General features: G+C 43.2%; 1 pseudogene; it reads right to left on the bottom strand.

The window, feature by feature from the left end:
• Positions 1–1,702: 1,702 nt before the first annotated feature.
• On the bottom strand, positions 1,703–5,432 carry LOC139241224 (probable G-protein coupled receptor 139; annotated as a pseudogene).
• Between the last annotated feature and the right edge of the window lie 6,308 nt (positions 5,433–11,740).

Here is an 11,740-nt window from a genome sequence, read left to right as displayed (position 1 = left end):
TTCATCTGTCACTTTCTCCTTCTCCATCTCTGTAACTCTTCCACCAACTTTTACTCCCTCGTTAACCATCTCTCTCGAACTCTTTCACTATCTCTCCCTACCTCTTTCACCATCTCTCCCTAACTCTTTCACCATCTCTCCCTAACTCTTTCACCATCTCTCCTTAACTCTTTCACCATCTCTCCCTACCTCTTTCACCATCTCTCCCTAACTCTTTCACCATCTCTCCCTACCTCATTCACCATCTCTCCCTAACTCTTTCACCATCTCTCCCTACCTCTTTCACCATCTCTCCCGAACTCTTTCACCATCTCTCCCTACCTCTTTCACCATTTCTCCCGAACTCTTTCACCATCTCTCCCGACCTCTTCCTCCATCTCGCTCTAACCCTTCTCCATTTGTCTCAATACGTTTTCCATTTCCCTCTACATCTACCTCCATCACTCTCTAGCTATCTCCACCCCTCTCTCTCTTTTCCTCCATCTTACCTCTTTCTCCCTTTCTCTTTACCTCTTCCTCCTTCTCTCTCTACTTTCTTGTATCACTTCATATTTCTCCATCTAGTTCTGCAGCTTCTTACATGTCTACTTCGTCCGTCATCTCTGTACCACTCTCTATCTCCCTCTACCTCTTTCTATATCTCTACCTCCATCGAGAGAGGGAGAGAGAAATAGTGAGAGCGACAGAGACAGAGAGCGAGAGATGCAAATGGAAAGAGACAGATGGAGTAAGTAGCAAGAGAGAGAGAGATATGGAAAAGGAGAGGAAGATGGACAGTGTTGAAGAGCGGGAGATAGGCTTGGATAAAAAGAGAGACGGAGGGAGAGAGATGAAGAGAGAGAAAGGTAGATGCATGGAGTGATAGAGAGATGGAGAGACAGATTGCGGCTGTATATATATATATATATATTTATATAAAGAGAGAGACAGAGCGAGAGAGAGACAGAGACAGAGATGTAGAGGGACAGATAGATAAATAAAGAGATAGAGAGACAGACAGAGAGAGAGAGAGGGAGCGTGTTTGAGAGAGAGAGAGAGAGGGAGCGAGTTTGAGAGAGAGAGAGGGAGGGAGAGAGGGAGACACAGTGGGACGGAGAAGGATAGAGAGAGAAAGAGAGTGACAGAAAGAGTTAAGCAGCCGCCAGTTTGCGGGAGCGAGAAATAAAACAGTTACAGACATGGAATTTATAACAGACAGATAGTCTTGGAAAGGGAGAGGTGAACAGAAGTGGAGAGAGAGAAAAATTCACCGACAGACAGAGATAAATAAAGAGAAAAGATAAGCACAATCCTGGCGGTCTGAGTCCAGTGTTCCATCCTCTGTCCATCTTTCGACCTCTATGGCTCTCCATCCATGCGTTTCTCTCTCATTTCTCCGCCGTGCTCCCATTCTCATCACGACCCCAGCAGTGACTGTGATTGGCGGGTTTGCCTACTTTCCTTTACCTGCAGGGTGGTCATTTACTGCATGTCCAGCTGAGCTCTTTAGTGCCATCTATTTGAGAAACAAATCATGTTTTGTCTGTGGAGCGAGTCCGCCTTAATGGTTCCAATTATCATTAAAATATATTAACAAATTCAGATTTAGAGCCATTTTAAGACGCTGTGCTCCGAAAGCAAAAATATTTTCCATCCTGTGCGGAGTGCTTGAGATGAATAATGAAATGGGATTATGTTCGAGTGTTTAGAATCTTTGAGCTTTCTATGGTTTCACTAATTTAAGAATTAGATTGATTGGATATTTCACCGCGTTCTGCAGCTCCTCTCTGAATTTAGTTTGTGTCAGCACATAAATACACGTGTTGGTGCAGGAACTGAGAAGCTGAAAAATTTCTGCCGCGCTTCTTGTGGTATAAAGAGGATCAGTGAAGGAGGAAGGATAAATATTTGTAATTCGCTGGTAAATGTAAAATACAACCTGTGTCGTCCATAACAGTATAAAACTGCCGGTTATACTGAAGAGTAAAGTGATGGATTTCCTACGGTTGAACATCTCTATATTCTTGTGATTCTCTCAATTGCTGCGGCCCCGGATTTCCCTGCGGACTCCACTGGCCGCTAAAATACGTCTGACCGTCAGAACATTGAGCAGCAAAATTAGAAAGAATGGAACGCAAGGTGTTAAAATACGGTGAAACAAGACAAATTCAGTCCATGCGAGGGAAGTATCGAAGCTCGGTTTAAGCCCACAACCCCAGGGTACATTATCAATTATATATTCAGGTGCACTTATAAAATAACAGGGGACACACTCTAAACAGCTCAGCACACTCACTGTTCCGATAACCACAGCCGCTGTTCTCTCGGTGCAGTATTTTGTTTTCAGCTTCTCACAACAAATGACCACAAATCGGTCAAAAGTAAAGGCGACTGTTAACCAGACAGAAACCATCGTGCTAGAAAAAAATCATGACTTTAATGAGACTGCACACGGGAGTAATTTCAAGGAATGAATATGGGAAATAAATCAGACGAATCTTCCTGAATATTGGATCAGATATAACGACCAGGAGATCGGCGCATGCCATTCCTACCAGGTAGCGAGTGATACATTTGGAGAGACCGCACTTTCCACGGGACAGGATCACAATCGCCACCAAGTTAACTAGAAAGAAGGGAGAGAAAAGGAAGCAGAGAAATTACTAATCAGACCTGGTGCCAAACCAACATTTCGACGGAATCTGGGTGAAATTTCTGACTTTGTTGCTGCATCGAACGGTGGAAGATGATTCTGGAACTGGGCAGTGCTTTCGGGCAGAGAAACGTTTCAAACACATTTATCAATAGTGCATTGGGAAATCAGTACAGAAAGCGAATAAAGTGAGCACCGGATCTACTGGAAGGAACGAGTGAGTGCACAGTGCCAGTGGGGAAATGAGAAGAGTTTTTAAGGAGCGCAAACGTAACGGGTTAAACCGGATTTTATCTCCAGACGGAGGAGGAAAGACATTAAAGCTCGGGAAGGTTTGTGGAGAGGGTGGGGCATTTGTTGCTGTGTGTTAAGAGATCTGAAGGGGCTGACACAAACCGGGAAAGGCCGAGAGCCCTGGCAATGAGTTTAAGGTTTAGGTCTGATTGTAAGAGGCAGCTGGATGTGGAATTAGTGAGTAAGATTGGGAGGGAAACAAGGAAAAAGTAACGTAGGAACTGGAGGGGAGTCTGGAGCACAGTGTTTGGGGAACCGGACAAACTAAAGCAGCGGTTGAGGAGACAGGGGATTGAATGCAGTGGGAAGAGCGGCTGGGATTCACAGTGAGCCTGCAGCAGAGTGTTAGAGGAAATATAATTCATAAATCCCAGTAGCACAACTCAATTAATACATTCAACCATTGGTGTCAGGTAACAGCTCATTGGTGACAAAGTGTGTTCTGTAAATTTATAAAGTAAAATTATATTTAATATGTTAATTAAACCAGCCTCGTTTTGTATTGAATTTAGTTGACAGAGTTTTTAAAATGCAGTATTTTAATAATGCATTACGCTCAAGAAATGCAGGATTCTATTCTACACAACATTTCAATTATCTTTAGATATTCAGTCAGTAAACAATTTACCAAAACAGACTGAGGACCACATAGCGACAGAATAAAACCCTCACAATCTCACAACATCCTAATGTCACCTTCAAGGCACATGTTGTCATTTTAATTGTACTGGAAGTTTCAGCAGTTCAATCTGATTCATTATTCACATAACTGCCCCTCTCTCTATCTCCACCCTCTCACTCACTTTCTCGCTCTCTTTCCCTTCACCCTCCCTGTAGTTTTCCTTCTCAGTCTATTTCTCCATCGCCCCTCTCCATCTCTCCGCATTGTCACCAATCACTTTCTCAATGCCTTTTTCACAACCGATTCAATGCGAAGATCCTGCAGCTGCATGCTATTCTCCTTCCACGTTTTCAATGTTTCTATTCTCAGAGTCAGTTTGTTCAAAGGTGAAGCCTCTGTGAATATTTTAATATTTCTATAGAGCACCCAATTATCAGTCTGCTCACCAAAACAATTCACTTCGCCTCCAATACATGCAACAAACATGATCCTATTATTTTAAAGCGCAGCGCTAGATGGCATGCTAGTTCTTTTAACAAAATGACAACATCACCGCTGCTACTTCTAATTCCTACATCAATAGTAGGGCTCCTGATTCCAACAGACAAAGTGCAAACTGATACAACATAACCTCAAAACATTTCATTTTGTAACGAATGTTAGTGACAGTCAGTGAACGCTGAAGCAGAAAACGAGATGTGAAGGTTACAGCTGCAAACTCGGTTCAGTCGCCAGGCCTCCGAAGCAGATTCAGATACATACACAGTGAAATAATATTTCATTACAGTGATAACCAATACTTATTGGAATCCCAGTTAAATGGAACCATGTTATTTCTATAGAACACCGACTTATCAGTCTAGTTACCTAAACAATTCCCTTCATCTACAATACATGCAACAAACATGATCCTATTATTTTAAAGTGCAGCGCTAGATGGCATGATAGTTCTGTTAACAAAATGACAACATCACCGCTGCTACTTGTAATTCCTACATCAATAGTAGGGCTCCTGATTCCAACAGACAAAGTGCAAACTGATACAACATAACCTCAAAACATTTCATTTTGTAACGAATGTTAGTGACAGTCAGTGAACGCTGAAGCAGAAAACGAGATGTGAAGGTTACAGCTGCAAACTCGGTTCAGTAGCCAGCCCTCCGAAGCAGATTCAGATACATACACAGTGAAATAATATTTCATTACAGTGTTAACCAATACTTATTGGAATGCCAGTTAAATGGAACCATGTTATTTCTATAGAACACCCACTTATCAGTCTAGTTACCGAAACAATTCCCTTCATCTACAATACATGCAACAAACATGATCCTATTATTTTAAATTGCAGCCCTCCATCTAACACTAAGACCGTGAGCTGTCTAATTTCAATCACTGGAAACACATACATTAATAATATTCCAGGACAGGTAAGTTCACAACATGAAACCCTTATTTCTGAAGGTGTGATATAAAACATAAAATGCTGGATATACTCGGCAGGTCAAGAAGCTTCTGTCGACTGAGAAAACAAACTGATGGTCGGATACTTGCTCTTAGCCCACATTCCTGATTCCAATACTTTCAGTACTGATAATAAGGTACTAACATTCTCGAGGGTTGGGTACACAGTGATCGTTGTAGATATAAAGCAGTGAATTCAATACAGAAAGAGCAGAGACAGATAAGTCCCACCGTTCACTGCTGGAACAGAACAGGTGATTGTGTAAAACATGCAGCGAGTAAAAGATTACCAATCACAGTCGCACATTCAACAAAGATTTGCATAACTGACTGCTGAGACATTGGCTTACCAGGAGCTCCAACAGCTACAAGAACAGGATAATAAATATCTTCTACCTGAAGGATTAATGGATACTCCATATCTGCGAGAAGCTGCGACTTCTGTTGGAGTGGAATCCCCTGCTCCAGCAGACACTCTGAGCTGATACATTGCAATGGGCCGTGATTTATACAGGGGATAAGTCTCCCCTGACACTGCTGCACCCCTGATGATTGTTATTAGTTTCAGTCACTGAACAAACACATCATATCAAGACCTTTGACTCTGATGAAAATAACGCGGTGAATAACACTCAAACATCTCAAAGTCCCAGGATGTTACCAAGATCAGACCTCTCTTGGGAATAAGGCTGAAGTTCTGTTCATACAATACTGAACCAACAATAATGAGCGGCTTCATCTGCAGTTTTCATGTAATTGTATACACCATTTTCACTCTGCCGATTCATTTATAAATGTAATCGATTTCTCTGCAGTCTTCAGTGAATCCATGGACACAGACAGAACCGTTTCACTCTGTCCCTGCAGTTTCATTGTTCAATTATGATGATTCAGTCTCTGACACAGGGACAGTTAAAGACCATTTTCAGGATTGGAGCCCAGAAATTACGGTGCATGTTATTAGGGAACGGAATCTCAACCACGACCATTGACTTTCTTCTCTCCGCTATTTTAACGCAGGTGGTCAATTCCACATTGGTTAACGTCTCCATTAAAATCAGAACTGTGCTATCTTCTGACTCCATTCCTCCAGTTCACTCTTGGCCAGCAACTCCCCATCCTCCATCTATGTCAAACGATTCAAAACTAAGCTGTCCTTATCCATCCCTCCCCAGTTCCTAATCGCCCATGACCCTCGCCCTCACTGACCCTCATTGCCTCTCAGTCCGCCAAGGCCTTAAATTAAGATTCTCTTTAGGGGGTTTAACCAGCTCCATGGCCACAACGCTCGATCTCCATCCTCTGCTCCAAACGTGCAACAACTCACCGTGACCTCTCCATACCTCTGAATCTGGCCCCTTTCGATGGGACTACCTTAACTCTGTACTGGTCTAATCGATCTGATCGTAGTCACAGCGTCTACAGCAATGGATTCTCTTACCACACCTGCACCGTCAACTCCTGTGCTCCGAACTATCCATTATTTCCCTCTCCTGTTCCTCATCTACATGCTGCCCTTTGTGACATCATCAGCAGACTTCGGCTCTGCTTCCACATGTCTGCTGACATAGAAACAGAGAAACATAGAAAATAGGTGCAGGAGTAGGTCATTCGGCCCTTCGAGCCTGCACCACCATTCAATAGGATCATGGCTAATCATTCACCGCAGTACCCCTTTCCTGCTTTCTCTCCATACCCCGTGATCCCTTTCGTGGTAAGGGCCATATCTAACTCCCTCTTTAATATATCCAACGAACTGGCATCAATAACTCTCTGCGGTAGGCAATTCAACAGGTTAACAACTCTCTCAGTGAAGAGGTTTCTCCACATCTCAGTCCTAAATGGCTTAGCCCTTATCCTAAGACTATGTCCCCTGGTTCTGTACTTCCCCAACATCGGGAACATTATTCCTGCATCTAACCTGTCCAATCCTGTGAAAATTTTGTATGTTTCTCTGAGATACATAGAAACATAGAAAATAGGTGCAAGAGAAGGCCATTCGGCCCATCGAGCCTGCACCACCATTCAACAAGATCATGGCTGATCACCCACCCCAGCACCTCCCCCCACGCAGCCTCCACACCCACCGACACCCCCAGCCGCAAGGTCCACATCCAACTCCCTCCCGAACACATCCAAATAACTGGCATCAACAACTCTCCGCGGCAGGGAACCCCACAGGCCAACAACTCCGAGTGAAGTAGTCTCTCCCAATCCCAGCCCCAAACTGCCCCCCCATCCCAAGAGCATGCCCCCCCTCGGCTCCGGACCCACCCAACACCAGGAACACTACCGCCGTGCCTAATCCAACCCGCCCCGTCAGAATCCTTCCCAAATGCCGAACACCCCCGGATGCCGAGCCCCCAGCCCCTCTCAGACTTCTAAATTACAGTGAATGAGGCCCAGTCGATCCAGTCTCTCTTCATATGTCAGTGCTGCCATCCCGGGAATCAGTCTGGTGAACATTCGCTGCACTCCCTCAATAGCAAAAACGTTCTTCCTCAGATTAGGAGACCAAAACTGAACACAATATTCCAGCTAAGGCCTGACTAAGGCCCTGTACAACTGCAGTATCATCTCCCAGCTCCAGCGCTCCACCAGCTCTCTCCACCCTCAATTACTTCTGTGTTATCCGACTGAAAAGATCTGCATTAGCTGCGATATTCTCCAATTAAATATTGCCAGGATCAAAGCAATTATCTCTGCACCTACCACAAACTCCATAACCTTTTCACCAATTCCATCCATATCCCTAGATATTATCTCAGGCTTAATATGATGTTTTATAACCTCTGATCCCTATTCCTCTCTTACATGAGTTTCCGGACTCATATGCTCTCCATTACAGAAGACGCCTAATTTCACCACCACAGACCAAAATGGCCGACATCTGCCGCTCCCTTCGCCCATCTGAATCTGAAACCTTCAATCTTGCATTCATCAGCTCCAGACTCTCTGTCCTCTCATCCATCCGTCGCCTCTTCATTGCTCTGACAGAGGTCTCTTGTTGGGACTTCCCTTGCTTGTCTCCACCTTTACCTATCTGAATGGAGACAGAGAATCGCTAGCAACGGCTTCACCCCCCTCCCCCAGGTCCCGCAGCACCATTACAATTGAAGAATCCTCAGGATGTATCCTATCCCCCCATTATTCATCATCTACATGCTTCCCATTGAATCTTTGATCCACAGATATGATCAGCTTTTACATATACATTGATGACAGCAGTTTTAATTCTCGATCACCTCTCTCGAGCCCCTCCCTGAGTTGTCAGACTATATGCCCAACATCTTGTTTTGGATGAGCCAAACTGTTCTGTAAGCAAGCATTGGCAAGTCTAAAAGTATCATCTTTAATAATAGCCACAAATGTTGTATACTGGCCCCCAATACCAATCCCCACTATGGCCGTTAGTTCAGAATTAGACTCAGTACCCTAAAAGATCCTAATTCTATTCTTTATACAAATTTGTCACTCCATAACAAAGATCAACAACATCCAACCTCCGTATTTTCGCTGCCTGCAATCTTGCCTCAGTCCATCAGATGTGGAAACTTTCATCCATGCGTTTTTCACATCCAGACCCGACTATATCACTGTGCAGCGGGCTAACCTCCCATCCTACACCGCCCATATACTTGTTAATCCAAAACTCTGCTGCACATATCTTACACCACGCAGGAACCCTCTCACAAATTACCCCACTCCTTGCTCATCTATATAACTATAGTTCCGCCAAAGCCCTGAGTTTATTTTTCTTCCATTTGTTACAATCCCTGCAAAAACGGACCTATCCTGTCGCTATAATCTTCCCTAGATGGACAATCCTTCCACGTACTGTGTGCATTCGATTTTGGTTATTATATTGACGCCTTCCCTCTGCCCCACAATTGCAAATTGTGCTTTTAGCCATCCAGGAAAATAGGAAGGAACAAATCCAATAGGAAATGGTGCAGGCCATTCAGCCCCTCGTGTCTGATGCGCTTTCTGTCAGATCATAGCTGGTCTCTATCTTGACCCATTCTACCTGCCTTGATTTTGTAACCGCAAGTAGCACTGCATAAGAAAAACATAACAAACTGAGCTTTGAAATATTGTACTGACCCACAGCCTCAACAGTTCTTTTTTTGCAGAGATTTCCAGATTTCCTCAACTGTTGTGTGAAGAAGTGTTTCCCGATATTAACCCTGAAAGGTTTAGCTCCAATTTATAGATTATGCCCACTTTTTCTGGAATCTCCCTTTAGAGGGAATAGATTCTCACCATCGGCCCTATCAAACCCTTTAACCATCATAAAGTTCAAGGCTATACAAGTCTGGTCTATGCAAACTGTCTTCAAAATTCAATCGTTTTAGTACTGGAATCCTTCTGGTGATTCTGCAGTACATCAACACCAAAGCCAATATATCCTGTTTGGGGTGCCGTGCCCGGAATTGAATGCAGGTACTCCAGGTGGATTCTAAGCAATGCTCTGTACAGCTGTAATAAAATGTCCACCATGCATTCCAGCCATCCTGAGATGAAGACGATAAGTATAATTTATTTGTGTACATGTCCAGTAGCCTTTCGCGATTTCTGAACATGGGCATGTAAATCCCCATGCCAATCCACAGCACTAATTTCTGGCTTTAAGAACACACTTTGATGTATCTTCCTTAGGTATGAAGTGGACTATGATCACATTGAAAGCCTTCTGCCACAGCTTTTCTCATTCAATCTATCAGCGCCTTTGAAACATGCTGCTCCCATCTATACTATATACTTTGCCACTTAACTTACTCTGGCCAACAAACTTAGATATATGGCTCGCTATTCCCTCATCCATGCATAAATATAATACAAATCTGCAGCCCCATACAGATCCTCAGGTGACACGATTATTCACACTCTGCCAATAAAGTACATGCTCATTATTTCTGCTCTCTGTCTGCAATACATTCCCTAGCCAAGACAATAGGTTGCCTCCAATTCCAGGCGTTCTCATTTGTGGCAACAATTCATCACGTGGAAGCTTGTGGAATACCATCTGGAAGTTCACAAAAGTAATATCCATATATACCACATGGGTTGCTGTTATTATCAGTTACCTCCTCCACCTTCCATTTGTCTCCACGTTTAAGGGTTATGGGGAGCTGGAAGGGAAGTGGAGCTGAGGCCATGATCAGATCAGCCATGACCTTATTGAATGGTGGAGCAGTCTCGAAGGGTCAAATGGCCTACTCCTGCTCCTGTTTCTTATGTCCTTAAACCTATTTTTTGACTGAACGTATGGCCACACTTCCTATTGTCCATCTCTTTGGCCGGGGTCTACTTGCCTCTAATTGTACTTATAGGAAATTCCCTTGGATATTCTGTTCTATTTGAAAGGTGCTATATAAATACAAGTGTTACTGTTGTAGGGCAGTGTCCTCCAATCTCATATTTTACTTACTCAGGGTAAGATACAGTAGGATACCTATGTAAATTTTAATCAAATTTTGTCAATGTGACTTTTGTTAAATGACTACATAATCTATCACATCCAGATCACAAGGAAGAATGCTAAGATTCCTCTTTCTACCATGTAAGACCCTACATTTCTCCACGCCCCACTCATCCTTCTATATCCAAATGACACCCGCTCGTTATCAAAGCTTTAGTTTCCATATTTACTTATTTGTCTGTCTTGCCTCACGCCTCTATGACGCATGTTAGGAATTCTTATTGCAGGAAAAACATTCTGTCAATGAAAGTTCTTTTCACATTCACAACAATATGTCCAATTATAGACCAATTACTGAGCAGCAGCAACATTCACAACAATATGTCCAATCGTAGTCCAATCTGTGAGCAGCAGCACCATTCACAACAATATGTTCAATAGCAACCCAATCTGTGAGCAGCAGCACCATCGACAACAATATGTCCAATAGTAGTCCAATCTGTGAGCAGCAGCACCATTCACAACAATATGTCCAATAGTAGTCCAATCTATGAGCAGCAGCACCATTCACAACAAGATGTCCAATAGTAGTCCAATCTGTGAGCAGCAGCACCATTCACAACAATATGTCTAATAGTTGTCCAATCTTTGAACAGCAGCACCATTCACAACAATATATCCAATAGTAGTCCAATCTGTGAACAGCAGCACCATTCACAACAATATGTCTAATAGAAGTCCAATCTGTGAGCAGTAGCAGAATTCACAACAATATGTCCAAAATTTGTCCAATCGATGAACAGCAGCATCATTCACAACAATATGTAAATAGTAGTCCAATCTGAGAGCAGCAGCACTTTGCACAACAATATGTCCAATAGTAGTCCAATCTGTGAGCAGCAGCACCATTCACAACAATATGTCCAATAGTAGTCCAATCTGTGAGCAGCAGCACCATTCACAACAATATATTCAATAGTAATCCAATCTGTGAACAGCAGCACTATTCACAACAATATATCCAATAGTAGTCCATTCTGTGAACAGCAGCACCATTCACAACAATATGTCCAACAGTAGTCCAATCTGTGAACAGCAGCACCATTCACAACAATATGTCCAATAGTAGTCCAATCTGTGAACAGCAGCACCATTCACAACAATATGTCCAATAGTAGTCCAATCTGTGAACAGCAGCACCATTCACAACAATATGTCCAAGAGCAGTCCGATCTGTGAACAGAAGCACCATTCATAACAATATGTCCAATAGTAGTCCAATCTGTGAGCAGCAGCACCATTCACA

Source organism: Pristiophorus japonicus (genome assembly GCF_044704955.1).
Source record: "Pristiophorus japonicus isolate sPriJap1 chromosome 24 unlocalized genomic scaffold, sPriJap1.hap1 SUPER_24_unloc_2, whole genome shotgun sequence".
In the NCBI taxonomy this organism is placed as follows: Eukaryota; Metazoa; Chordata; class Chondrichthyes; family Pristiophoridae; genus Pristiophorus; species Pristiophorus japonicus.
Note: the sequence above shows the minus strand (reverse complement) of the source record. Positions and strands in the feature narration are given on the sequence as shown.